The 27,910-nt window shown below is 34.9% G+C and overlaps 2 long non-coding RNA genes across 4 annotated transcripts in view; one reads left to right on the forward strand and one right to left on the reverse strand.

Moving 5' to 3' along the window:
- LOC134761267 (uncharacterized) overlaps positions 1-18,870 on the reverse strand; it is a 30,552-nt gene extending 11,682 nt beyond the window's left edge. The window contains exons 1-2 of the long non-coding RNA XR_010139658.1: positions 17,410-18,870; positions 537-666 (exon numbers count right to left, since the gene is read on the reverse strand). This is a non-coding gene — a long non-coding RNA (uncharacterized LOC134761267). The remainder of the gene's footprint in view (positions 1-536; positions 667-17,409) is intronic.
- LOC129058942 (uncharacterized) lies at positions 159-27,910 on the forward strand. Of its 3 annotated transcripts, none has more exons than XR_008524424.2 (5): positions 159-298; positions 19,036-19,132; positions 21,580-21,608; positions 25,603-25,652; positions 27,509-27,910. It is a non-coding gene; the product is annotated as an uncharacterized LOC129058942 (long non-coding RNA). The 3 variants fall into 3 exon arrangements; XR_008524425.2 differs by having other exon boundaries at positions 296-383; XR_010139657.1 differs by lacking the exons at positions 159-298; positions 21,580-21,608 and having other exon boundaries at positions 18,273-19,132.

Consider the following 27,910-nt stretch of genomic DNA (forward strand, 5'->3'; position numbering starts at 1 on the left):
GAACCACTGCTCTCCTCACAGCTGTCAGACAGGGACATTTAAGTCTGCAGAGGTTACTGCTGTCTTTTTGTTTGTCTGTGCCCTGCCCCCAGAGGTGGAGCCTACAGAGGCAGGCAGGCCTCCTTGAGCTGTGGTGGGCTCCACCCAGTTCAAGCTTCCAGGCTGCTTTGTTTACCTAAGCGAGCCTGGGCAATGGCGGGCGCCCCTCCCCCAGCCTCGCTGCCGACTTGCTGTTTGATCTCAGACTGCTGTGCTAGCAATCAGCGAGACTCCGTGGGCATAGGACCCTCTGAGCCAGGTGCGGGCTATACTCTCCTGGGGCACCGGTTCCTAAGCCCGTCGGAAAAGCACAGTATTCGGGTGGGAGTGGCCCGATTTTCCAGGTGCCGTCTGTCACCCCTGTAAGGGGAACTCCCTGACCCCTTGCGCTTCCCGAGTGAGGCAATGCCTCGCCCCTGCTTCCGCTGGCGCACAGTGCGCTCACCCACTGACCTGCGCCCACTGTCTGGCACTCCCTAGTGAGATGAACACGGTACCTCAGATGGAAATGCAGAAATCACCCGTCTTCTGCGTCGCTCGCGCTGGGAGCTGTAGACCGGAGCTGTTCCTATTCGGCCATCTTGGCTCCTCCATTTGTGTTAAATTTATAGCTTGATTTGGAAAATCCTAGGGAGAAAATATTCAATGTTTAAACAATAAGTATCTTATTTACTTTTGCTTTTTTATAGATATTTCTCATCAAGTTGGAAAAAATCCTTTCTGCTTCTAGTTTGTTGAAAACCTTAAGGATAATGTGTAATGAGTTATGTAAGATAGTTTTTCTTCATCTGTTTGAGAAATCTGGTAGCTTTTGTTCTTTATTCTGCTGAAGTGGTATACTAGATTATTTTGCTTCCAATCTTAAATCTTCTTTGTATTGTAGGATACATTAATTCCTGAGATACACCCAGTTGGTTATGCTGTAGAATCCTTTGAATATGTTTTCAGAATCAACATGTTAACATTTTGAAATGATATTGCATCTTTTGGTGAGAAATATTAGTATGTAGTTTTCTACACTAATAAAGCCTCCATTTTGCTTTGGTATCACCTCAGTTCTGGCTTCATAGGTTAGGTTAGTAATTTTTCCTTCTTCTCTACATTCTGAAAGAGTTTATGTGGTATTGGTATTGTTTCTTCTTCAGTGTTTGATAAAATTTACCTGTGATGCAATCTAAGCCTAGAATTATATTTACACAAAGATTTTTATTATGAACTAATTTTTATTACTTCTTGGGTCTATTCAGGTTTTCGATTTTCTTTTCAGTCAGTTCTGGTAAATAATATAGTTCGGGTAATTTTTAAAATTTTATCTATGTTGTCTTATTGGTTGGCAAAAAGCTATTCCTAATATCCTCTTAAGGTAATTTTAACTTCTGAAGGATCATTGATAATAGTTTCTCTTATTCCTGATTTCGGTAATTTGTGTCGCCTATATTTTTCCTGATCATTCGAGAGAGAAGTTTATAAATTATACAGATTTTCAAAAAGAACAAATTTTCTCTTAGTTACATTTATTCTACTGATTTTCATTATTTATTTCACTGATTTCCACACTGATATTTATTATTTTCTTCTGCTCACTTCAAGTGTCATTTACTCTATTTTTATTGTTCTCAGATGGGAGCTGAGGTTATTAGTTTGAGATCCCTTTTTTGTTTCCAATATAGGCATTTAGTGTTATAAATTTCACACTGAAGCTTCTTCATTTGCAATGTACAATTTTTGATATGTTATGTTTTCATTGTCATTCAGGTCATAATACTTTCTTAGCTTCCCTTTGATTTCTTCGTTCACTTGTGGGTGATTTCTTTGTTCACTGATGGGTTATCTAAAACAGTATCTAAGGCCAGGGCGGTGGCTCACGCCTGTAATCCCAGCACTTGAGGAGGCCGAAGCGGGCGGATCACGGGGTCAGGAGTTCGCAATTAGCGTGACCAACATGGTGAAACCCTGTCTCTACTAAAAATACAAAAATTAGCTGGGCATGGTGTGTGCACCTGTAATCCCAGCTACTCAGGAGGCTGAGGCAGGAGAATCGCTCGAACCCGGGAGGCAGAGGTTGCCGTGAGTTGAGATAGCACCACTGCACTCCAGCCTGGGTGACACAGCGAGATTCTGTCTCTGAAAAAAAAAAAAAAAAGTGTATTTAAGCTTTAGTTACTAGAGGATTTTCCAGTTACTATTCTGTTATTGACTTCCAACTTAATTCTATTTTGGTCAGAGAGCATTCATGCATGAAGTAAATCATTTTAAATTTATTGAGATGTATATTATGGTCCATAAAAATATAGTTCACTTTGATAAATTGTTCATGTAATCTTAAGAAAACTACATTCTATTATTGCTGGATAAATTAGACCAGTTTAGATTATCATACTATTTAAGCATTCTATATAGTTGGTAATTTTTTTAAGAGTTAAAATCTTTGACTATAACTGTGAAGTTGTCTATTATTGGTAGAAACAGAAGATCTACCAGATTCTGCTTTATGTCTTTTGATGATCTGTATTAAGGTGTATAAATCTGATGGGTTAATTGGCTCCTTATTTACTAGGCAATAGTCCTCCTCTCCCTAATATTATTTGTTTGCTCCTAATCTTATTTTTGTCATTAATAATGATAGTTTATTTTTTATTAATGTAAGCATGGCCTATAATAGTCTATATTTTCATTTTAACTTACTTTATATTTAAAGTAGTTTCATATAAGAAACATATCACTGGATTTTGCTTTTCTAAATCCAATATTACCATCTCTTCCATTTAATTTAGGTGTTCTGACCACATACATTTAATGTAAATATTAATAGTGATTAAAAATTTAAAAAAATTTATTCTAACTTATTTGATTCACATTTTCTCTTTTTATGCTACCTTTGACTAAATTAGGCAATTTTCTTTTTTGTGGTTTCATTGTTTGTATTTTCTTTGGAGACTTGTTGCCATAAAGAGAACAATTTATATAATAAAAGATTCATCATTTTTGTGGAAACCGAAGAGTAAATGTTTCATTTGAAAATCAATATATCAAGAATATTTTAACAAAATTAGAAAAAATAAAACATTCATTTACCAACATAAGTAAATTCACATACAAAACTCTTAACATGTAGCAATTTTTATATTCCATTTTTACCCTTTGTTACATTATTTACTGTAAATCTTATGTATATATTAGTAGTTTCACTAAAGTTTATAGTTTATATTTTTAACTCATAACATTCTATATTCAGGTAACATTACAAAACTTCACATGTAGTTTAGGAGCCCTTAACAACACATTCCATTCCTTCATGTTATACATTTTTAAGGGAAATGGGCTCTTATCCATAAAATTCAGTGGGCTTACAAAGTAGCTTATGACTCATAAGCAAGTGGCTGTATGTTATGATAAAATGATTCTTTAATGACATTAGGTTTGTGGCAACACCTTGTAGTTTGCATTGTTATACAAAATGTTGTATTTATAATTATTATTACTGGTAGTAGTAGTAGTGGTAGCAGTAGAGATCCCCCTGCCTCGGCCTCCCACAGTGCTAGGATTATAGGTGTAAGCCACCATGCCTGGCCAGTATTTTTTAATACTAAACAATAGAAATATTCATCTAAATGAAATACATATTAATAAAAATTAAATGAGTTTCCTAAATATGCTGTAAAAAATTATCAAAAATTGGAGGGCTTAAAACAATAGGTAATTTTTTTTTTCACAGTTCTGGAGGCTAGACATCCAAAATCAAGGTATTAGCAGAGCCACAAACAGCCTGCATGTTCCTGGAGACTCTTTCCTAGCCTCTCCCAGCTTCCAGTGCCTCCTGGAATTTCCAGGCTTCCTTTCCCGAATCACTCTCATCTTTACTTTCTTAGTCACATTGCCTCTTCCCCTTCATATACCTCTCCTCTGGGTCTGTTTTAAGGTCATTTTTTATTAGATTTAGGGCCTCCCTGGATAATCCAGGATGATCTCATCTTGAGAACCTTACATTAATATCATCTGCAAAGACCTTTTCTCCAACTGATCCCACATGTATAAGTTCTGTAGCTTAGAATATAGCCATATATCTCAGGGTAGCGGAGTACTATTCAGCCCATGATAAGAACCAAAAAATAAAAGTGACAATGATAGATAAAATTAAGTCACAAAGATACAGTAATCCATGAATATTGTTTCAAAATTCATTAATAAATTCGCATTAACCTGATATAATACAACTAAAATGTTATTTAAATATTTATTCATGGAGATATTTTAAAAGAAACAAGACAATGAGCATTATTTTTATCAAGAATTCTTTGGAAATAGGCTCCTTATTAAACCTTCATTGGCATCTACTGGCATAGAGATCCCTCAGGTTTTGTAGTTTATTTCAGAGACAGCAATAGGTCAGAAAATTATTGGTTTAGGGAATAACATAAAATGATGTGATATTTGTTCAGAAGTTAACTGAGTGTTCAAAATAACATGCTATTAAAAAGGAATTGTCATGAAATTATTTATTATATTCTATTATTCAGTATATAGTCTATGTGCTTTTAATTTCTTTCTATTATATTTAATTATGAACACTGATATTTATTTTGATTGATGTGCTGCTCTATTTCATATGGCTCTATTTGGTTTTCCCAGACATTCTTCAACACTACATTTGACTTCAAGACTAAATAAGGCTAAAATATTCAACAAAGTGTGGTTTGGCATCATTGAAAAATAGATCAATTGGAAAGAATGGGGAGCCCTGAAATAGCCTCCCACAGATACATATAGTTGTCCTGTCATATCGGTAGACGATTGGTTTCAGGATCCCCCTCAGACACCAAAATCCACAGACGCCCAAGTCCCTTACATAAAATGGCATAGTACTGCATATAACCTATACACATCCTCTCATATACTTTAAATCATCTTTAGATTAATTATCCTATATAATGCAATATAAATTCTTTTTTTTTTTTTTTTTGCTTTTTAACTATTGTCTCCTTTTATTCAACAGCCATAGTATTCTAAAATACAAATCCACTCAATAACTTTGAAATGGTGGTCATTGCTATTTAAATATCATTTCAGATTCTTTTTTTATGATTATTATTATACTTTAGGATTTATGGTACATGTGCGCAATGTGCAGGTTAGTTACATATGTATACATGTGCCATGTTGGTGTGCTGCACCCACTAACTCGTCATCTAGCATTAGGTATATCTCCCAATGCTATCCCTCCCCCCTCCCCCCACCCCACAACAATCCCTGAAGTGTGATGTTCCCCTTCCTGTGTCCATGTGTTCTCATTGTTCAATTCCCACCTATGAATGAGAATATGCGGTGTTTGGTTTTTTGTTCTTGTGCTAGTTTACTGCAGTATAAATTCTATACGAATAGTGGTTCTACTGTATTGCTTAGGGTATTATGACAAGGAAAAATATCTGCCTAGTACAGATGCAACCATCTGATTTTATTTAAAAAAATTGTTTTTATCTGTGGTTGTGTTGAATTCACAGATGTGAAATCCACAGATATGGAGTGCTAACTCTAATCCAACTTTTGACAAAGTTGACAAAAGGCAACTGAGTGGAAAAAATATAGGCATGCCAAAAATGGTTCTACAATAACTTAATAACCATATGCAGATAGTCTATACCTTGCACTGTATACAAAACTCAATTCAAAGTGGACAGTAGAACTAAATATAAACCTAAAACTATGAGAATTCTACAAGAAGATATAGGAAAGAAAATTTATTATCTTAATATAGGCAAATGTTTCTTAGTAACAATAATAAAACATGACCCACAATGAAACAAATTGATATATTTGATTAAAATTCAGAGTCGGTCTTTCAAGACACTACTAAATTAATAAAAGGTAAAACACGTTGAATGTATCATTATATTTCCACTCTTAGGTATTAAGACAAATGAAAGCATTTGTCTTTAGACATTTCAAACACTTTTTTTAATAGCTATTCTATTTTTAATAGCAATAAAATGGAGAAAACACAATAGAATACTACTCAGTTATAAAAAATAAACTATTGGTAAGCATGACATGGATGAATCAGTATAATTAATTTGAGTAAAACAGACACCCCTTCTCCCCTACCAAAAGGAGTGTATAATATATGAATTCATCTCAACAAAATTCTGGAAAATATAAACTAATCTTAATGGTTCTACAAAGCAGGTCAGTGGGTGCCTGAAGTATGTCAGAAGAGAGAGGTTATCAGGGAGTAGACAGAAATTTTGGGGTTGATGGATAAATTAATTATTTTGATGGCGTGTTAGTACCACAGTGTAAACATTTGATAAGTCAAAACTTATCAAATAGTATACTTTAAATACACACATGTTTATAGTTTATTGCATGTAATAAAAATAGTTGTATAACTATATATATCATTTATTGCATGGAAATTTTAACTCAGTAATTAGTTATTGCATTGTGGATGGCCTGGAGTTGTAGAGTTTTTTCTGGCGGGAGTGGGTAGACAATTATTCTTGTTTGCTTTCTGTTAAAAATTGGGGGCCACATGCAACAGACTAGGCTAACTTAAATAATGTTCAAAAAGGATGTTCAAGATGATGTCCTGGTCGATCCAAGAAATCTTACTCAGGTTTGGTGTGGAGCAGTATAAGACAAATAGATCCATGGAACAGGATAAAAGTGTAGATATAGAGTCTCACATATGGGGACAGTTGAGTTTTGACCAAGGTACCCAGTCAATCCGTGGAACTAGAACGCTGCCCCTGGTGGAGTTTTCCCACAAAATCTATGGAGCATGAATATCTATATTAAAAAAAAAAAGTCATAATTTTTACCTGTGTCATTCTCAATATATAAATTCCTGTCAGACAAGTTATATACTCAAAAAGCTAAAAATATACTTTGTAACAATAACGTAGGCATAAATGTCTTGGAAAAAAATCTAGCATGCAACATAGGAAAAGAAAAAAATGAATTAGACTCTATATAATTTAAAATACCTGCCCATCAAATAAAATAATTTAAAAAAATATAAGATAATAAACATATTTGACCGGGTGTTGTGGCTCATCTCTGTAATCCCAGCACTTTGGGAGGCTGAGGATGGTGGATCACAAGGTCAGGAGATCGAGACCAGCCTGGCCAAGATGATGAAACCCTGTCTCTACTAAAAATACAAAACATTAGCTGGGCATGGTGGCAGGCGCCTATAGTCCCAACTACTCGGGAGGCTGAGGCAGGAGAACGGCGTGAACCCAGGAGGCTGAGCTTGCAGTGAGCCGAGATCACATGACTGCACTCCAGCCTGGGCAACAGAGTGAGACTCCGTCTAAAAAAAAAAAAAAGATAATAAAGTTATTTGGAGAATACAGTCCCAATACTTTTTTTCTAACAGTAAAACTCATATTTGGAATGCATAAAGAATTTCTACATATTGAAAATTAAAAATGGGCAAAATCTTAATCAAATACATCACAAAAGATGACACACAGATGACCAATAAGCATATGAAAAGGTTTTCAATATCAATAGTTAGTAAGGAATCCAAATCAGGACCACTATTTAGTACACACACACACACAAATGGTTAAGATTTCAATAAACAGAAAATGACTAATCATTAAAATGTAAGCAATAATATGGAGAACTAGAACTTTCAAACATTTCAAATATTTCCAGTTACCATGAAAAATATTATGATTGTTTTGAACAATTAATAATTTCTTTAAAAATTAAACATACACTTAGGACTTCTATTTATGCAAAATGTAAGAAAAATTATGCCTATAAAATATTTACACAAGAATATTTATAGTAGCCTTATTCATAAGAGCCAAAAAAATTAGAAACACCCAAGCTTCATCAATAGGACAATGGAAAAATATGTTGTGATATAGCACTACAATAGCATACTATCAGATAATAGAAAGGAATAAGTTATTGACATATAAAAGATTGATGAATCTCAAAAGCATTAAGTTACTTGAATATAGGTGGCTTCATATCAGCAGAGTGCAATAACAGTCAAAACTAAAGGGTGGTGACAGAAATAAGAAAGTGGTAACCTGGGATAGGAGATAGTTTACCAAAAGAAGGCATGTGGCAACCTTCACTTTCTGGTCTGCTGAAGTAATATAAATCTTGATTGTGGTTCGTTTATAAGCATCAATTGCCAAAACTCATTGAGATTTGCACTTTTGAATCACATCTTATATGTATTTTTTACAATTAAAAATAATATATGCTTTTATGGCTAAATGTTATCATGTAGTTTATAGTCCTTTATATTTTTATAGGACTAGTGTCATCTCTTACTTGGCCTCTCAAACAAAATGATTTTAGTATTAGAGTAAAAAAAATCTTCCTTTCTAATACATTATTTACTGCTTAACATTTTTCTAAATTTGAATGTGCTTCATATTTTGACCATGACATTCTTACACATTTCCTCTCCCCTCAAGTATTTACAATAGACTGTTAACATTTTTTCTTTTTTGTCTGTTATTGACTGAAAGTTTTTGTCCCCTAAATATGATATGTTGATGCCCTAAACCCATACATGGCTATCTTAGGAGATGAGAGTTCTAAGGTTGTAATTATGGTAAAATAGGTCCTACATGGGAGGGTCTTGATCCAATAATGTTAGTGCCCATATAAGAAGAAACTCCAGAGCACTGTCTTTCTCTCTCTCTCTTTCTTTCTCTCTTGCACTCTCTCTCTCATCTATCTCTGGGTCTAGGAAGAGTCACATGAGGACACAGAAAGGTGATATTCTACAAATCAGAAAGAAAAGCTTCACCAAAACTCAACTTCCAAAAAGCATTCTATTGTTTTGGGTCTCTCTTAGCTCTGATGAGGAGTCACCCATATTTCTTTTTGATATTCCCCTATACATTATGCATATTTCCCCCCTCTCCCTGCTTTTTAAGCCTTTTCTTTTCTTTGGTTTTCAACAACTTGACTGAAGTACCTATGCACACACATGCCCACGGTCACGAATGGAGTTAATTGCATGTCTTAGAACTGTGGGTTATATTTTTTTCTCAATTTCATAATAATTTAGGCCAGTATTACTTTTTCCCTTTAAATAACTTCTAGCCACATTCCCTCTCCTCTCTTCTTCTGTACTTCTGTTTTCACATGTTTTAGATTTCTTGATTTTGTCTCACATATCCTACGTTTATTATTTCATGTCCCCTCTTTAGATTTTTTCTTTTGGTATGTCTTCTTGTGGATTAGTACATTCCCCTGCTGTGTCAGATACCAATTAATCCCATCACATTAATTCTTTATTTCTGATGCTTCCTGGGTTTTTCTAATGTTTAAATTATATTCCTTTTAATGGTTTCCATCTCTTTGTTAGTGTTCCGTATCTTATTTTCCATAGTTATTTTAGACACTGTCTGACAATTTCAATATATGGGCCAGCTGTGGGTTTGCTTCTATTACCTATTATTTCTATTGACCAGAAGTCTTGTTTCTTTGTAGATTTCATTACTATCTGTGTTATTCTTTCTCTCCTGCTGATTTTTCAGGGACAAAGAAGCTACTAGTCTCCCCCTGTGTAATTCTATAACTAGAAGACATAATTTAGGTAGGAGGACTGTTTGAGGCCAGGAGTTCAAGACAAGACTGCGCAATATAGTGAGACTCCCATGTCTATAAAACAAAACAAAAAATACCTCAGTGTAGTGGCATGCTACTGTACTCTTAGCTATTGAGGAGGCTGAGGCAGGAAGATCACTTGTACGCAGAAATTCAAGGTTACAGTGCACTATAATCATGCCACTATACTCCAGCCTGCATGAGAGAATGAGACCCTGTCTCTGTCTCTCAAAAAGAAAGACATAATTTGACAAGAAACATGGATAGATGTTATTACAAGTTAAATGCAGGTAAAATTAAATGACATGTTAAAATTGGTTAAGATCAGAAATAAAAGAGAAACCATAGAGGCAATAAAAGTCTCCAGACTTTTATTGTGATCAACATGGATTTAGAATAATTGAATATAGGCAGCATGATCAAGGAGAAACAATAACTAACAATTCTCAGTGCTCTCTTTCCTATAGAGACAAGACTATAGGACATATGTGTGTGTGGTTTTTTTTTTTTTTTTTTGAAAATGAACACCATGTTAATTATTATGGAAGATAGTGTTTGTGTGTGTATGACACACCTCTCCCTACTGGAGAGACATGAACACATATTAACACACACACCCACATCTTTCTACCATCACTTCAGTATCATATTAACATGCTTTAGATAAAATATATTCTTAATTGTATTCATCCAAAAATATAATGGAATGCATTTAAAGCAATTTATCCGTTTCCTTTTTCCTTCTTTTATGTTCTACTTACATTTCTCCTTTATCTTTTCTTACTCTGTAAAATTAATAAAATACCCAGAGAATGTAGCAATTAAGTGGAATATAAATGATTCACATGGTGAATAAAAGAGATATCCTTTGTGTGGTGTACTAACCTCAGTAAAAGTTGTTTTGTATGTGTCTTATTATATATTTCTACTCTGACAGTGTCAGAGGAAACCCATTATCCCTTTCATCCAAAAAGCCCAATTTGAAGGGTAAAAATAGTATCATTTGTTATTTATAATGGTGTATCTAAAAAATTTCAAGCTTATAGTATTAATTTATTTTAAAATAATTAAAATTAGTAATAATTTATACCTTTAAAAATAATTTCAACTTTTATTTTAGATGTAGGGGGCACATGTGAAGGTTTATTACATGTATATATTGCATGATGCTGAGGTTTGGGATCTAATTGATCCCATTACCCAGGTACTAAGCATAGTACTGGATAGTTAGATTTTTAACACTTACCTTCCTCACTCCCTGCTCTAGCAAGTCCTAGTTTCTATTGTTGACATCTTTACATCCCTGAGCAGCCATTGTATAGCTCCCACTTATAAGTGATAACATGTAGGATTTTGGTTTTCTATTCCCGTGTTAAATACCTTAGGACAGTTGTCTCCATCTCCATCCATGTAGCTGCAAAGGATATAGTTTCATTCTGTTTATGGCTCCATAGTATTCCATGGAGTATATATACCACATTTTCTTTATTCAACCTAACATTGATGGGCACCTATGTTGATTTCATGTCTTTGCTATTGTGAATATTTCTGTGACAAATATAAGTGCATTATCTTTTTGGTGAAATGCTTTATTTTCATGTACGTATATATATATATACATGAAATATATATATATATATAACCATTCAACTCAGCAATCCCATTTTTTATATATATATATATATATACACACACACACATGAAATATATATATATATAAAAATGGGATTGTTGAGTTGAATGGTAATTCTGTTTTAAGTTCACTGAATGTGTTAGTCTGTTCTCACACTGCTATAAAGAGCTACCTGAGACTGGGTAATTTATATAGAAAAGAGGTTTAATTGACTCACAGTTCTGTAGGCTGTACAGGAAGCATGGCTGGGAGGCCTCAGGAAACTTACAATCATGTTGAAAGGCAAAGGGGAAGCAAGTACATCTTAGCATGGTGGAGCAGGACAGACAGCGAGCAAATGGGGAAGTGTTACACATTTTTAAACAACCATATCTTGTGAGAACTCACTCACTATCATAAGACCAGCAAGGGGGAAATCTGCCCCCACGATCCTGTCATCTCCCACCAGGTCCCTCTCCCAACATTGGAAATTACAATTTGTCATGAGATTTGTTTAAGGACACAGAGGCAAATCATATCACTGAGAAATCTCCAAACTGCTCTCCATAGTGGCTGAACTAATTTACCTTCCCACCAACAGTGTATCAGCATCCCCTTTTCTTCACCGCCTTGCCAGCACTTGCTGTTTCTTGACTTTTTAGTAATAGCTATTCTGACTGGTGTGAGATGGTATCTCATTGTGGTTTGGATTTGCATTTATCTAATGATTAGTGATACAGAGCATTTTTTCATATATTTGTTGGCTGCTTGTAGGTCTTCTTTTGAGAAGTGTCTGTTCTTTTGAGAAGTATTTGTTTTTTGCCTCTTGATTTTTTTAAGTTTCCTATATATTCTGGATATTTGGCCTTTGCTGGATACATAGTTTGTGAATATTTTCTCCCTTTCTGTAGGTTGTTTGTTTACTCTTTTGATGGTTTCTTTTGCTATGCAGAAACTCTAATTTAATTAGATCCCACTTGTCAATTTTTGTTTTTGTTGCAATTGGTTTTGAGGACTAAGTAAAATTCTTTCATAAGGGCGATGTCCAGAATGGTGTTTCCTGGAATTTTTTTTCTAGAGTACTTATAGTTTGAGGTCTTACATATAAATCTGTAATACATCTCGAATTAAATTTTGTATATGAGGAAATGTAGTGGTCCAGCTTCATTCTTCTGCATATGACTAGCCAATTATCCAAGCACCATTTATTGTATAGGGAGTCATTTCTCCGTTGCTTATTTTGGTCAACTTTGTCAAAGATCATATTACTGCAAGCGTGTGGCTTTATTTTTGGTTTCTCCATTCTGTTTCATTGGCCTGTGTGTGTTTCTGTACCAGTACCATGCTGTTTGGGTACAGCGGCCTTATAGTAGAATTTGAAGTCAGGTAATGTTACACCTCTGGCTTTGCTCTTTTTGATTGCTTTGGCTATATGGGTTCTTCTTTGTTTCCATATGAATTTTAGAATAATTGTTTCTAATTCTATGAAAAATGACATTGGTAGTTTAATAGAAATAGTGTTGAATATGTGGATTGTTTGGGGCTACATGACCCTTTTAATAATAATGAGTCTTTCAATCCATGTGCATGCAATGTTTTTTTTTTTCATTTCTTTGTGTGATATACGATTTATTTCAGCGGTGTTTTTTAGTTCTTGTCGTAATTTTTCACCTTCTTGGTTAGCTGTATTTCTAGATATTTAAATTTGACAGCTATTGCAGATTGAATTGCATTCTTAATTTGGCTCGTGGCTAGAACATTATTAGTGTATAGAGATGCTACTAATTTTTATACATTGATTTTGTATCCTGAAACTTTATTGAAGTCATTTATCAGTTCCAGGAGCCTTTTCATGGAGTCTTTAGTGTTTTCTAGGTATAGAATCATATTGTCAGTGAAGAGAGATAATTTGACTTTTTAAAATCTTATATGGATGCTTTTATTTCTTTCTCTTGCCTGATTGCTCTGGCAAGTACTTCCAACACAAGTATTGTATTGAAGAGGTGAAGGAAGACTGTTTTTTTGTCTTGTTTCGAAGACTGTTTCATTGTCTTGTTTTAGTTTTCGAGGGGAATACTTCTAGTTTTCTGCCCGTTTAATATAATGTTGGTATCTTCATTTAATGCCCATTTTCTTGAGAGTTTTTATAATGAAGGGATGTTGAATTTTGTCAACAACTTTTTCTGTGTCTATTTAGAAGATCATATGGTTTTTATTTTAATCTGTTCATGTGGTGAATCACATTTATTGATTTTGCTATGTTGAACCAAGATTTCATCTCAGGAATAAAGCCTACTTGATCATGTTGGATTAACCTTTGATATACTGCTTGATTTAGTTGTGTCTTCTTAAGGATTTTTGCATCTATGTTCATCAGATATGTTGGACTTTATTACCCACGGTGAGCATTAGACAGTACATCAGGGCAGAAAACTAATAAATAAATTCTGGACTTAAATTCAACACTTGACCAATTGTACCTAATAGAAATCTACAGGATACTCTACCCATCAACAATAGAATGTATATTCTTCTCCTCTGCACATGACACATACTCCAAGATCAACCACATGGTCAACCATAAAACAGGTCTGAGTAAATTTAAAAAATAGAAATCATAGCAACCATATTCTTTGACCACAGTGGAACAATACCAAGAATCAATACCAAGAAGATATCTCAAAATCACACAACTACATGGAAATGAAACAACTTGTCCCTGAATGACTTTTGAGTAGACAATAACTTAAGGCAGAAATAAAAATCTTCTTTTGAATAAATGAAACAGAGACACAACATACCAATGTCCCAGGGATGCACCATAAAGTGTTAAGTGGAAAGTTTGCAGTGCTAAACACCTACCTCAAAAAATTAGAAAGATCTCAAATTAACAACCTAACTTTACACCTAGAAAAACAAGAAAAAAGTAACCCCAAAGCTTGCAGAGGAAAATAAATAACTAAAATTTGAACAGAATTGAACAAAAGTGAGAATAAAAAAATCTATACAAAGAATCAACAAAACCAAAAGTTGTTTTTTTGCAAGGTTAAACAAGATCAGTGGACTGCTAGCTGGATTAACAAAGAAAAAGAAAAGAGAGAGAAGACCAAAATAAACACAATCATAAATGACAAAGGTGACATTGGAACTGATCCCATAAAAATGCAAAAGGTCTCAGAGACTACTGTGACCATCTCCATGCACATCAACTAGAAAATCTAGAGGAAATGTATAAATTCCTGGAAACAAATGATCTCCCAAGATTGAATCAGGAAACAAGAGTAACTCTAAAGAGACTAATATTGAGTTCTGAAATGGAATCTGTAATAAAAAATATACCAAGCAGAAAGAGTCCTGGAGCAGATGAATTCACAGCTGAATTCTACCAGATAAACAAAGAGCTAGTACCAATACTACTGAAACTATTCCAAAAAATTAAGGAGGAGGGCCTCTTTCCTTAATCATTATACAAAACCAGCATCATCCTGATACCAAAACCTGGCAAAGACACAAGAAAAAAAATTAAAAATAATAATTATTTATACTATATATGAATTTATACATTGTTACAATTTGTTGCAAAACATACATTTTGCTCATTTTTGTTTTATTTATTCAATTAAACATTTATCTTAATGTCTTCATTGATTTTTAAAATGCAATTTCTAAGTTTTTATTATGGAAAATACAGCAATATAAACAGAAACATTTGTAATAGTGTGCTTTTAAGATCAAAAGAATCGTATTCATTTCTTTCTTTCAAGGAAACATCATCTATAAAGCCATCTAACACCTATTTGAATCTGGTTTCATTATTAAAAATTAATAAGAATTAAATTAGAGATTGTATGTAACTGTCATGCCATACTAAAAACATCGATGTATGAAAGCTGCTCTTACTGTAGTTCGATTACTTGGGGATTAAAGCCTGTTATCACTCGCCTGCTACAGCATGGGCTTCTAAAATCTATAAACTCTCCTTACAGTTCTCTCATGTTACCTGTTCAAAAACCGGACAAGTCTTACAGATTAGTTCAGGATCTGCGCCTTATCAACCAAATTGTTTTGCCTATCCACCCTGTGGTGCCCAACCCGTAGATTCTTTCGTCCTCAATACTTTCCTCCACACCTCACTATTCCATTCTTGATCTTAAAGATGCTTTATTCACTATTCCCTTACACCCCTCATCCCAGCCTCTCTTTGCTTTTACCTGGACTGACCCTGACACCCATCAGTCCCAGCAGCTTAATGTCACATGCGTCCGTGAGAAGAGACCACCAAACAGGCTTTGTGAGAGCAACAAGGCTGATATCCAGTGGGGTCCTGTACAAATGGGACATGGCTTAGGAGGAATCCTGGGCTGTGGGCATTCCTTGGCCCAGTGGCCAGATTTCCACACTTGAAGCAAGATCCTAGGGGAGGAGGTCCTAGAGGAATGCCTGACCACTGTGGCTTTTTACCTAAATCAATCTGGCCTGGTATATGACAACATAAAAAAACTCAAGGATAGAGCCCAAAAATTTGCCAATCAAGCAAATAATTATGCTGAACCCCTTTGGGCACTCCCTAATTGGATGTCCTGGGTCCTCCCAATTCTTAGTCCTTTAATACCTATTTTTCTTCTCTTATTCGGACCTTGTGTCTTCCTTCCGTTTAGTTTCTCAGTTCATACAAAACGGCATCCAGGCCATCACTAATCATTCTATACAACAAATACTCCTTCTAACAAGCCCACAATATCACCCCTTACCCCCAAAATCTTTCTTCAGTTTAATCTGTCCCACTCTAGGTTCCCACGCCACCCCTAATCCCACATGCAGCAGTCCTGAGAAACATCACCCATTATCTCTCCATACCACCCCCCAAAATTTTCACCACCTCAACACTTCACCACTATTTTGTTTTGTTTTTCTTATTAATATAAGAAGACAGGAATGTCAAGCCTCTGAGCCCAAGCTAAGCTATCATATCCCCTGTGACCTGCACTTATACATCCAGATGGCCTGAAACAACTGAATATCCACAAAATAAGTGAAAACAGCCTTAACTGATGACATTGCACCATTGTGATTTGTTTCTGTCCCACTCTAACTGATTAATGTACTTTGTAATAATCTCCCCCGCCCTTAAGAAGGTTCTTTGTAATTCTCCCCACCTTTGAGAATGTACTTTGTGAGATCCACCCCCTGCTTGCAAAACATTGCTCCTAACTCCACCGCCTACACCAAAACCTATAAGAACTGATGATAATCCCACCACCCTTTGCTGACTCTCTTTTCGAACTCAGCCTGCCTGCACCCAGGTGAAATAAACAGCCTTGTTACTCACACAAAGCCTGTTTGGTGGTCTCTTCACACGGACGTGTGTGACACTAATCTGCTGGGACTGATGGGTGTCAGGGTCAGTCCAGGTAAAAGCAAAGAGAGGCTGGGACGAGGGGTGTAGGGGAAGAGTGAAAAAAGCATCTTTAAGATCAAGAACAGAATAGTGAGTTGTGGAGGAAGGTATTGAGGACAAAAGAGTGTACGAGTTGGGCACCACAGGGTGGATAGGCAAAACAATTTGGTTGATAAGGTGTGGATCCTGAACTAATCTGTAAGACTTGTCCGGTTTTTGAACAGGTAACATGGGAGAATTTAAGGAGAGTTTATAGGTTTTAGAAGCCCATGCTGTAGCAGGCGAGTAATAACAGGCTTTAATCCCCTTAAAGCCTGTTGTGGGATGGGATACTGGCACTGAGTGGGGTAGGGGTAATTAGGTTTTAATGAGATAGTAATGGGCATGTGATCGGTTGCCAGGGAGGGAATGTGGAGGTGTCCCATACTTTTGGGTTAAGGTGGAGGGGATATGAGAGGAAGACACGAAGGAGGCTCTGGGTTGGGAAGAAGGGTGGCAATGAGATGTGGCTGTGGTCCAGGAATAATCAGAGAAGCAGATAATTTGGTTAAAATATCTTGGCCTAATAAGAGAACTGGGCAGGTGGGGATAACTAAAAAAGAGTGCATAAAAGAATGTTGTCCAAGTTGGCACTAGAGTGGGGGAGTTTTAAGGGGTTTTGAAGCTTGGCTGTCAATACCCTCAACAGTTATGGGGGCAAGGGAAACAGGCCCTTAAAAAGAAGGTAATGTGGAGTGGGTAGCTCCGTTATTGATTAAACAGGGGACTGACTTACCCTCCACTGTAAGAGTTACCCGAAGCCTGGCGTCCTTGATGGCCCGGGGGCTTCTGAGGAGATTGGGCAGCATCAGTCTTCAGCTGCTAAGCCGAGGAGATCTGGGAAGGAGTCAGTCAGAGAGCCTTGGGCCAGAGTTCCAGGGGCTCTGGGAGTGGCTGCCGGGAGAGTTGGACAGTCCGATTTCCAGTGGGGTCCCGCACAGATGGGACACATTTTAGGAGGAATCCTGGGCTGTGGGCATTCCTTGGCCCAGTGGCCAGATTTCTGGCACTTGAGGCAAGATCCTGGGGGAGGGGGTCCTGGAAGAACGCCTGGCCACTGCGGTTTAGATGTTTTGAAGTTCTTGTGTGCTGGAGATGTGGCTGGGGTTTCTCTCACAGTGGAGGCAAGTAATTGCAACTCAGAAATATGCTGCTACTTGGCTGCCTCTATTCTATTATCATACACCTTGAAGGCGAGGTTAATTAGGTCTTATTGTGGGGTTTGAGGGATGGAATCTAATTTTTGGAGCTTTTTCTAAAGTCGGGAGTGGATTGGGTAATAAAATGCATATTGAGAATAAGACAGCCTTCTTCTGGGGTCTAGGACAGTAAAGCGTCTAAGGATTGTTGCCAAATGGGCCATGAACTGGGCTGGGTTTTATATTTGATGAAAAAGCCTAAATGCTAACTGATTTGGGAGAGGTCGGATGAAGAAAAAGGAGCATTAACCTTGACTATTCTCCAGCCACCTCTTTAAGAGGAAATTGTTGGGCAGGTAGGGGAGGGCTAGTCGCAGAACGAAACTGTAAGCCAGACCAGGTGTGAGGAGGGGAGGTGATAGAAAGATTTTAGGGTGGGGGAGCAGTGGCTGAGGAAGAATTGGGGCCTGGCTAGGCCTGGCGAGGAGCAGCCTGGGGGAGAAGGGGAGAGGTCAGATGAGTCCATAGAAAAGAAGGATTCAAAGGACTCAGAGCTTGGAGTGGAGACTGAAGGAACAGACAGGAGAGAAAGAATAAAGATTTGGGATGAGTGGCATTGGGAGCAGAGAGTAAGGAGGGACCAATGCGTACAAGAATGCCTGGATGTCAGGCACCTCAGACCATTTGCCCATTTTTCAATAAAAATTATCTAGATCATGTAGGATAGACAAATCGAAAGTGCCATTGTCTAGCCACTTGGAACTACTGTGGAGTTTGTACTGGGGCCAAGCAGTATTGCAGAAGAAAATAAGACGCTTAGATTTTAGGTAAGGAGAGAGTTGGAGAGGTTTTAAGTTCTTGAGAACACAGGCTAAGGGAGAAGAAGGAGGAATGGAGGGTGGAAAGTTGCCCATAGTGAAGGAGGCAAGTTTAAAGAGAAGGTCAGAGACACGGAGAAGCGGGGTGGGGAGTAGTCCTGGACTGCAATGTGGGTGAGCAGCCAAAGCAGGCGTCCACACAATTGACTTACCACCAAGGGAATGTGAGTGAATGACCAAGGCAGGTGTCGCCGTGGTGATCAGACACCAATGGAATGTGAGTGAATAATCAGGCAGGCGTCCCCACAATGATTAAACACCAAGGGAAGGCTGTCTTCCCGAGTCCGTGACCAGCGCCAGAGTTTTGGGTCCACTGATAACATGTGTCTCCTTTCTCTCTACTAGAGGAAAAAGAACTGGAATTGGAAGGACAGGGAGATTGAAGAGTAGCGAGAGAGCCTGGAGAAGAGAGTGAAAAGCCCGCTTACCCGATTTGCAATTGGTGAGATGTTCCTTAGGCTGGTTCGTCTGAGGACCCAAGGTCGTAGGTGGATCTCTTCATGGAGTGAGGGTGAGGACAGGAGACTGGTCTCCAGAAGGAGTCCCTCTGACCCGGATCTTCTGCACCAAATGTTTCACACGTCTGTGTGAAGAAAGTCCATCAACAGAATTTGTGTGAAGAGCAAGGCTGTTTATTTCACCTGGGTGCAGGCGGGCTGAGTCCGAAAAAGGAGTGGTGGGATTATCATTAGTTCTTATAGGTTTTGGGATAGGCGGTGGCGTTAAGAGCAATGTTTTGCTGGCAGGTGGTGGATCTCACAAAGTACATTCTCAAGGGTGGGGAGAATTACAAAGAACCTTCTTAAGGGAGGGAAATTACAACGTACATTGATCAGTTAGGGTGGGGCAGAAACAAATCACAATGGTGGAATGTCATCAATTAAGGCTATTTTCATTTATTTTGTGGATGTTCAGTTGTTTCAGGCCATCTGGATGTATAAGTGCAGGTCACAGGGGATATGATGGCTTTGTTTGGGCTCAGAGGCCCGACAATTAGCAGCCAGATGCTAATGGCACTATCTGAGCAAAGTAAATCTGATAAACTGGCAAAGTTTAATTGTTGGCTCAATATTGAACTTATATTCTAAAAAATTGCATTGTCTTTCTGGATGAATTTACAATGACAAGCTATGGAATTCCATTTAAACAGAATGTTGAAAAATAGTAGCTCCTAAGAAAAAACTAGTTATAATATCTGCTGGAGAGACAAAGGACAATTAGTGATGTCATGTCTCTGACAGTATTTCATCCTTCATGTTTCTCACCTTCAGGAAAGAACAATCCTCATGATAAAAGATAAATTTTTGTATTTCTTTTCCTTATTCATTTGTCTCTATTGTCATGTATTTGAAGTCCCTGTGTAGCATGGAAAAAGTCTTACTTATATTTCATTGCATGGATTCAATAAATATTTGCATATTTTTGGTGGTTTTATTTCAAGTGACTGTAATATGCAAAATGTATTTGTCAAAAAAGACTCAAATATAAAAATATTTACATTAATATTATTAATTGAATTTACCCATACACATTAAAACTAAAAGATTAAATATGAAATGATCTTCACTCTATTTAGAATTAATTGCTTCCCTATAATTTAAAATATAATACATACATGTTTATATTTGTTAGCCAATGTTTCTATAGAGTTCCCTTAACACTAAAATTATTTTAAAATTTAAACATCAAAATATTTTTCCATTTCTGCAAGACTACTCGTTGCTTTTACTGGATATGTTTACATTTTAATTATATTTTTATAATTTATCTGTTGAACAGCTTATGGTTTATAACATTTAAATACAATTCTAACTTAGCAGAATCAAAATTAAACTAGAGAGTTTTTGAAAACACATAACCTGTCAACTTTAGAGAACAATTGTAGTGAATAGTCAAATTATATACCAAAACCAAAAATATTCAAGGCTAGAAGAAGATTTAGTTGGACATATTGTTAAATATCTAGAAAGTTTACTCCAATCGCAGTTGAGCTCTAATACAAAAACTGTATTTTATTATGTCATCTATTTTGCTTTTATATTTATCTGTATTACACATGTTCTTGACTTGTATTCTTGTCACAAATAAACATTTGTTATTGCTAGTTAGTACAGAAAAACATATGAGAAATGGTTGGAAGTTAAATATATTTTTGTATTTTGAAATACACATGGAAACAAGAATAACTTCTTCAGTATTACTTATTATGCAGATTATAATTTCACAGTTGTTTTCTCACATCTATTTCATCGAGTCTCCTAATAAAAAATAATAATTCTAGCACAACTCTAACAGTGACTGAGCTGCCAAAAATATCACTGCCAATGAATTAAATCATGTTGTTTACAATAATTTGCTGACTCTTAATCTGAAGAAAGTACTTTGTGGAACTAATGGTGATGCTAATTGTGCATTTCTATGCTCTGAAATGACAAGGATATCATAACAAATTAATCTCACTTCAATGTGCATTTTGGATGCAAACCACAAAATACATTACAAAAGACATTTTGATTAAAGTTTGCTGAAGGTAAAGTTTTTAAGAAAACAAATGTTTCTCATTTATTTACACTTGTGAATCTCCTGTATACATGGTCTTTTATTTGTAAGGGAGAAGTGAGATTATGATAAGTGATTGATACAAAAAAGGAATAAATATTTATTTTGATAGCTACACGTTAACGTATACTGAGGCTTATGTGCAAATTTTAATTAGAACATTAACAGTAAAATATGATGACTAATTTTGCAAGGCAGATATCCTGCAATTTGTAGTATGTATTGGCAATAATATAATTTTTTCTCTTTATTACTTAGTGGCTAGATTTTAATTTAGTTGATTGTATAATTCACTGACTCTTGTTATCAATTATTTTGGTTACTTTTTAGCGTACGTACCACATGAAAAACAAGAAAAGGTAAAGAGATAAAAATTTAACTTATTAAAAATTTTCATTTTTATTATTTTATTATCTTTTCCATTTTTAGCAATTCTATCATTATGCTTAGTGACAAAGCAGTGTAACATGAATTTTTTTTAAAAATCTGCAAACTAAAAATTAGCATGTTCACAAATATCAAAATAAATCAAAATCAGAATGAAGAAATAGCTTTCTATAAATAAATGTAGGAATCAGATTTTAAAAACAAATCAAAATTGCAACTAAAATTGTTTCCTCAAACTTCTGGTCATCTCTCCAACAGGATTGTTAGATATCTCCTAGGTAGGCTGTCATGGGTTTCTCTGTTGATGATTTCCAATTACTTTTCAGAATTGATAAACCATTTTGTTGAACTTTAAATTGTGTCCAAAATTTAAAATTGCTTAAGAATAAAGTTAAACTCAGATTCTTTAACTTATAAAGATTCTTCACATGTATGGTTTTATTAAAATCTATATGACTTTATTAGATTTGTCCAACAATCCTAATTGTAAAAATTAACTATATAACTTGATTTCTCAAATATATGTTCTTAGGCTAGCTTTTTTTTCTAAATTTTCTGAGCCCAACATGTAATAATTACATGAGCTAATAAATTATAAATATTTTAAAATTTAGAACACACGTTTCTCTATAGTGTGTTAAGTTTTTGTTAAACACATGCTCTCAATTTAAAGCTACATCACTTAATGAACGTGTTTAGTTTATTCAATGTGAAACTATGCAATTCCTGTTGACCATAACATTACACAGGTTTTAACAGAAATTTAAACAATAAATCCTTGGATCCCATACTATATAGTCATGTTTTATATAAATAACTACTTTTATTTCATTCTCTCCTATATGTATGGTTTCTATTTATTTTACTAGCCATTTGCAATGTTTAGGACCTATACATTCTCGCTGTGTTCTGAGCCTTAGGGTGGATTGTATTTCTCTCTCTCTCTACTAAATATAATTGTATTAGTTTTCTACTTTTGTGCAACAAATTAGTAAAAAGTCATCAGGCTAACTTAATACACTGCTATTACCTCATAGTTTCTGTTGATCAGATAAATCTGGGCACGGGTAAATCAGTGTTCTGTACAGGGTCAGCCTGAACTCAAGTTGCCAGGCCCACTGTATTCTCATCTGGAGGCACAATTGAGGAAGAATCTACTTCCAAGTTAATTCAAGTAGTTGGCAGAATTCATTTCCTTGTGAATACGTGAATGAAAGCTTCAAAGTCTTGTTGGCTGTTGGCTGGAGGTCATCTTCATGTCCTAGAGGCAACTGTAGTTTCAAGCCAAGTAGATTTCTTTATTGTCTGCTTATCACATCAAACATGCAAGGACATTCTTTGACTCCTAAATTATAAGATAGGGTACATGATTTAACCTACTAAGAGTGACATTACGTCACCTTTGCCATATTTTATTGGTTATAAGAAAGTCTTATGTCCCACTTATACTCTGTGGGAGAGGATTGTACAACAGCATACACATCAGCAAGTAAGGAGCAATGGGGATCATTGTTAAGGTTTGTCTGCCACAATATTGCTAGCATTAGGTTTTATTGTAAATTCATTTTATCTGTTTGAGAAAGTTTCTTTCTATACCTAGTTTATAGAAAGTTTTTAATAATGAATGGATATTGAATATATTAACTGTTTTTCTGCATCTTATTAATGAGCATATAAGTTTTAGCCTTTAATAAGTAAAGGAAGTGGATTACATAATTTATTTTTGGATGTTAAACTCATGTTGTATTTTGGGGATACATTTCATATTATAATTCTATATAGTACCAGATTTTACTTGCTAATATTTTATTGAAGGTTTTGAGGTGAATGTTTATGATTTGTACGTGTCCTTAATTTTATTTCTTGTAATATCATGATAATCTTCTCATATAATTACAATGTTGTTCTCATAAAACAATTTTAAAGATATTCTCTCATGTTATCAAAGAGTTGTGGAAAGATTAATATTGCTTATTTCTTAAATGTTGGATAGGACTTATTGGTAAATGCTCATTTTTTTCATGGTAATGTTTATTTTTGCTAAGTATACTTATGTAATATAAATACAATCTTTCAAATTTTCTTTTGATGAGAATTTTTAGGGTATGCAACTTTTTATCCATTCATTTTTAACTACCCTTTTTCCTTTTATTTAAAATGGGGTTCTGCTGGCAGTGTAGGGTGTGGCATTGTTTGTTTTTTAATTTTATTATGATAAGCTCTTTTCTTTAATGGGAGTCATTAGACCACTTACTTTTAATATAATTCGTTGCTTTGTTTGGACTTAAGCCTGTCTTATTTTTGTTATTTTATTATCTTATATATTCTTAAGTCCTTCTCCTTAATGTTTTGCCTGCCTTCTTTTAGAATAGTTGATTTTTTTATGATTCCATTTTATCTTCAGCCTTGTCTTGGTAGTTTACCTACATTATAAATATTTTTATTAATTGTATGAGAATTTACAATATAGATGTTTAATTATAACAATTTGCATTCTAATAATATTATATCATTTAATTGCAACTCTATGCTCCCATTTTCTCTTCCCAGTTCTGTGTAGTGGTGGTTATACAATTTTCATTCTGCATATGTTATAAACCCCAAAATATATTTTTTAACTTTACATAGACTCATATTTTAAAATAATAAGAACCAGGGAAAATGCTTATATATATATCCAATATTCTCCACGTCCTTGTGTAAACCCAAATATCTATCTGGCAATATGTCTCATAAACCTGAAAACTGTTATATTAAAGTATTTTTCATAGGGCAGATCTACTGACAATGAATTCTCTCATCACTTCTCTTTGTATTTAAAAAATTATTTTACCTAAATTTTAAAAAATAATTTTCTAGGCTATAAGATTTTGTGTTGACAGGTTTTCTGTTTTTTTATACTTTATAATTTTTGCTGTACAATCTTCTGTTATTATTACTACAATTTTACTGTGATTTTTTATGTTTTCTTAATTTCGAGATATTTTTCTCTTTTCTTCTTGGTTTTTAGCTGTAGGAATTTGATGAGCCTAGATATATTTTTTCTCTGTGTTCATTGCTTTCTATGTTTTCTGAGTTTTACACATCTGTGGTTTGGAATCATTCAGTAGTTTGGGAAAATAATGAGCCATTCTTTTTTCAAATATTCCTTCTACTCTGTTCTTCCCCCTTTGCCTCCTGAGATTCTAATTATATGTAGAGCATTTACCACTTCTCAAAGCCTTTGGGTCCTTTATTATGTATCTTTAACTTATTTTCTCTTCTTCATTTTAATTTTGACCATTTCTAGTAATTTATAATTAAGTTTTCTCATTTTTTCATCTTCTGTATCTGGTCTTGTAATAAACCCAGTGAAGAAATTCTTCACTTCTGATATAACATGTGTTATTTTAACATTTGCCTTTCACTGTATTCTGGTTTCCAGCTCTCTTCTCAGAGTCTTGTGACTATTTGGAATTTAGTTTACCTAGTTGCCTTGCAACCTCAGCACTATGAAGAGGTCAATAATAGTTTTGATTTCATAGGTTAACAATTTATTTTGCCATTAGAGATGGAATGATGTTTTCTTGCAACTTTCTACATTTTAGTGAGAAACAAACTCTTCAAGGTTTGGCTTTAATCTGTTAAACCAGATCCAGTATATCACTAAAGTGTTGGAGTTCACCTTTATGAGGTTTCAGCTGAATATCAGAAAGGTCACTAATGTCACTCCATGCTGGTTCCTGGGAAACCAAACAACTAGCATTTTGCAACTTCTATAATGTCTGTTCACCTCACAGCTCCCCGATACCATTTCTCACTCAAAACTTGCAGAGTCTTTTCCTGTGCACGCATAGGCTATTATTGAGATAAACAATGAAAGAATTACTTATTTCAATTTCTGGACCTCCTCTTCTCTAGTACTCTGCGTTACAAAGTCTAGCAACTTTAGCCTCCTCAACTCTGATCTCTGTTTCTTCATTTCAGTGGGACCACCATGATATTCTTGGACTTTCAACTTCCTGCATTGCAACATTGTAAGTGTGTACAAGCCGAAAGCTGAGCAATTTTTGTGTGTTTCATTTATGTTTTTCCTTCCCATAGGATTCATAGTTCTATGCTATCGATTGTCTAACATAAATGAAGTTGTTTTTCATACACTTTTATCAGTTTTCTAATTGTTTATGAGTGGAAGGATAGTCCAAAATTGTTAGTCCATTAGGACTTCAAGCTGACTCTATCATTTATTTATCTTAATTATATTATAAACAACTTTAAAAGTGAAACAGAATCTGGCACAGATATATAAAGACATTGCATATATCTTTTTTCATTTTTTTGTTTTATGTTACTTGCCTCTACAAACCCTATTTTAAATAAAGCAATTGTGTTCCAGTTGGAAAATGAGAAGGAAGACTCTGTATCTATCAAATGTTTTCTTCCATTCATTTATTCTGGACCACCTATCAAAATAAAATTAAAAACAAATACAAATGCAAAACCATGGACGCCAACTATCCACTACAGAATTCAATTAGAGCTCAGTACTTAGTGATAATGTCACAAAAATCTTATTTTACAAATATTTAAACCTGACAAAATAGGTTCTTAAAAGAAAATTATTAATGGCTTTTGCTGTCAGATATGGGATTTAACTTAATAGAATTTAGTTGTGTATCCTGTTGAGTTTTTTCCCATTGCTTTTCTAAAACAAAAATGTCATTAAACATAAGTCGAAAAAAGAAAAAAAGTAATTAAGAAGCAAATATCATAAAAATGTATTTTGAACTCAAAATAGCTTTAACTTGGATTTACAGAATAAACTTAAAAATGTTCCATTGAGTAAATACTTCCAAATCATATTTGTATTGTTTTCATAGTCTAATTGAAAGTAACAAGTTTAGTGTAGATCAAATCATAATTATATCCATAAATATTAATTTACTATATCATATCACAGATTTCTTAAGCTTGTGTTTTTGTATTCATGTCAAAATTTCAAGCCATAAGCATATAGCTTGCAACCTGTTAACTTGCATAAAGTAGGAGGAGAATAGTAAATTTAAAAAGTTACAGAATGTTTGGTTAAAAGAAGTTAGGACTGAGACCATGCAGATAATTGTTACAGCCTCTTCAATGAAATTTGCAATTATTGGCTACCTCTTCAATCCTATTCATTTTTCCCACAAATATTTATTGAGTCCTCACTGTATGCACGGCTCTGGATCCACAGAAAGAGAGAAACAGACCCCGTGATGCTTATACTTATTCAGAAAACAGACAATGTGACAATTTCTTACCCCAACTTGTACTAGTGTTATAAAATACATATTGTTACAAAATTAGCACTGGAGGAATAAAGCTATTCATAGGCCAGGAAATAATTTCTTGATAAAATGAGGCTTGAGAACTGAAGAGTATGCATGAATGACTTCCAAAAAGTAATTTTATCCTAGACAGGAAAAAGCATTTTCTACAAACATGAATAGAATGTGTGAAGACCAAGACTTGAAAAGATAAGCCTGATATTATATTCTTTTTGACAAATGGTTATCACGAAAATGCCAGGCATTATATCAGGTTGTGGGAGTTGGTGAATATATAGAGAATGCAAAAAGGTGCATTTTGGTTAACATTAATGAAGGCCGAAATAATAAAGAGCTCAACTCCCTCATATGTTCCTTATGTGTAGAACAACCATGTGCTTTAAACCTTAACAGCGTGGGGCAGGAAGGAGCCATAAGTCTCTTCATTCAGATGAGTGATTATGGGAAAGTCAGATCTCCTTTTAGATCTAATGTTCATCAAAACAGGGAGGCTCTGTTTAATTACATTTCTTTTCCATGAGGTGAATGCAAATCTTTCTCTGGAGATAACTTCATGTGTGTTCCAGGAAATCAGTATTTGGAACCTGTCAGAATGAGTTTGGAGTTCCTGGACTGTGGCATGTTTACCACGTTGATGGTGTCCTAGGAATCCTCTTGAGAGAACCAGCTGGACTTTCTTGAGAATTTCCCAATGTTTTGTCATTTACATGACATTTGTTGCCACAACCTACATAGTGTTTTTATTTATGACAAAGCATCCTGTGGAAATACCCAATGAAAGATTGTATTTGATGACTGTAGGCTAATCAATTAAAGATAAGCTGTGTTATTATACATACTGAGAAGTCATAATATTGCCTTAGGAATTTGTCAAAAAAATTCCAAGTGATATTAAATTTTTATCATTATTATTAACATTATACATTTTATTGATAAGTGTGATTTTCATTGAGGGCAACAGGTTATTA

Source organism: Pongo abelii, chromosome 3 (assembly GCF_028885655.2).
Source record: "Pongo abelii isolate AG06213 chromosome 3, NHGRI_mPonAbe1-v2.0_pri, whole genome shotgun sequence".
Classification (NCBI taxonomy): Eukaryota; Metazoa; Chordata; class Mammalia; order Primates; family Hominidae; genus Pongo; species Pongo abelii.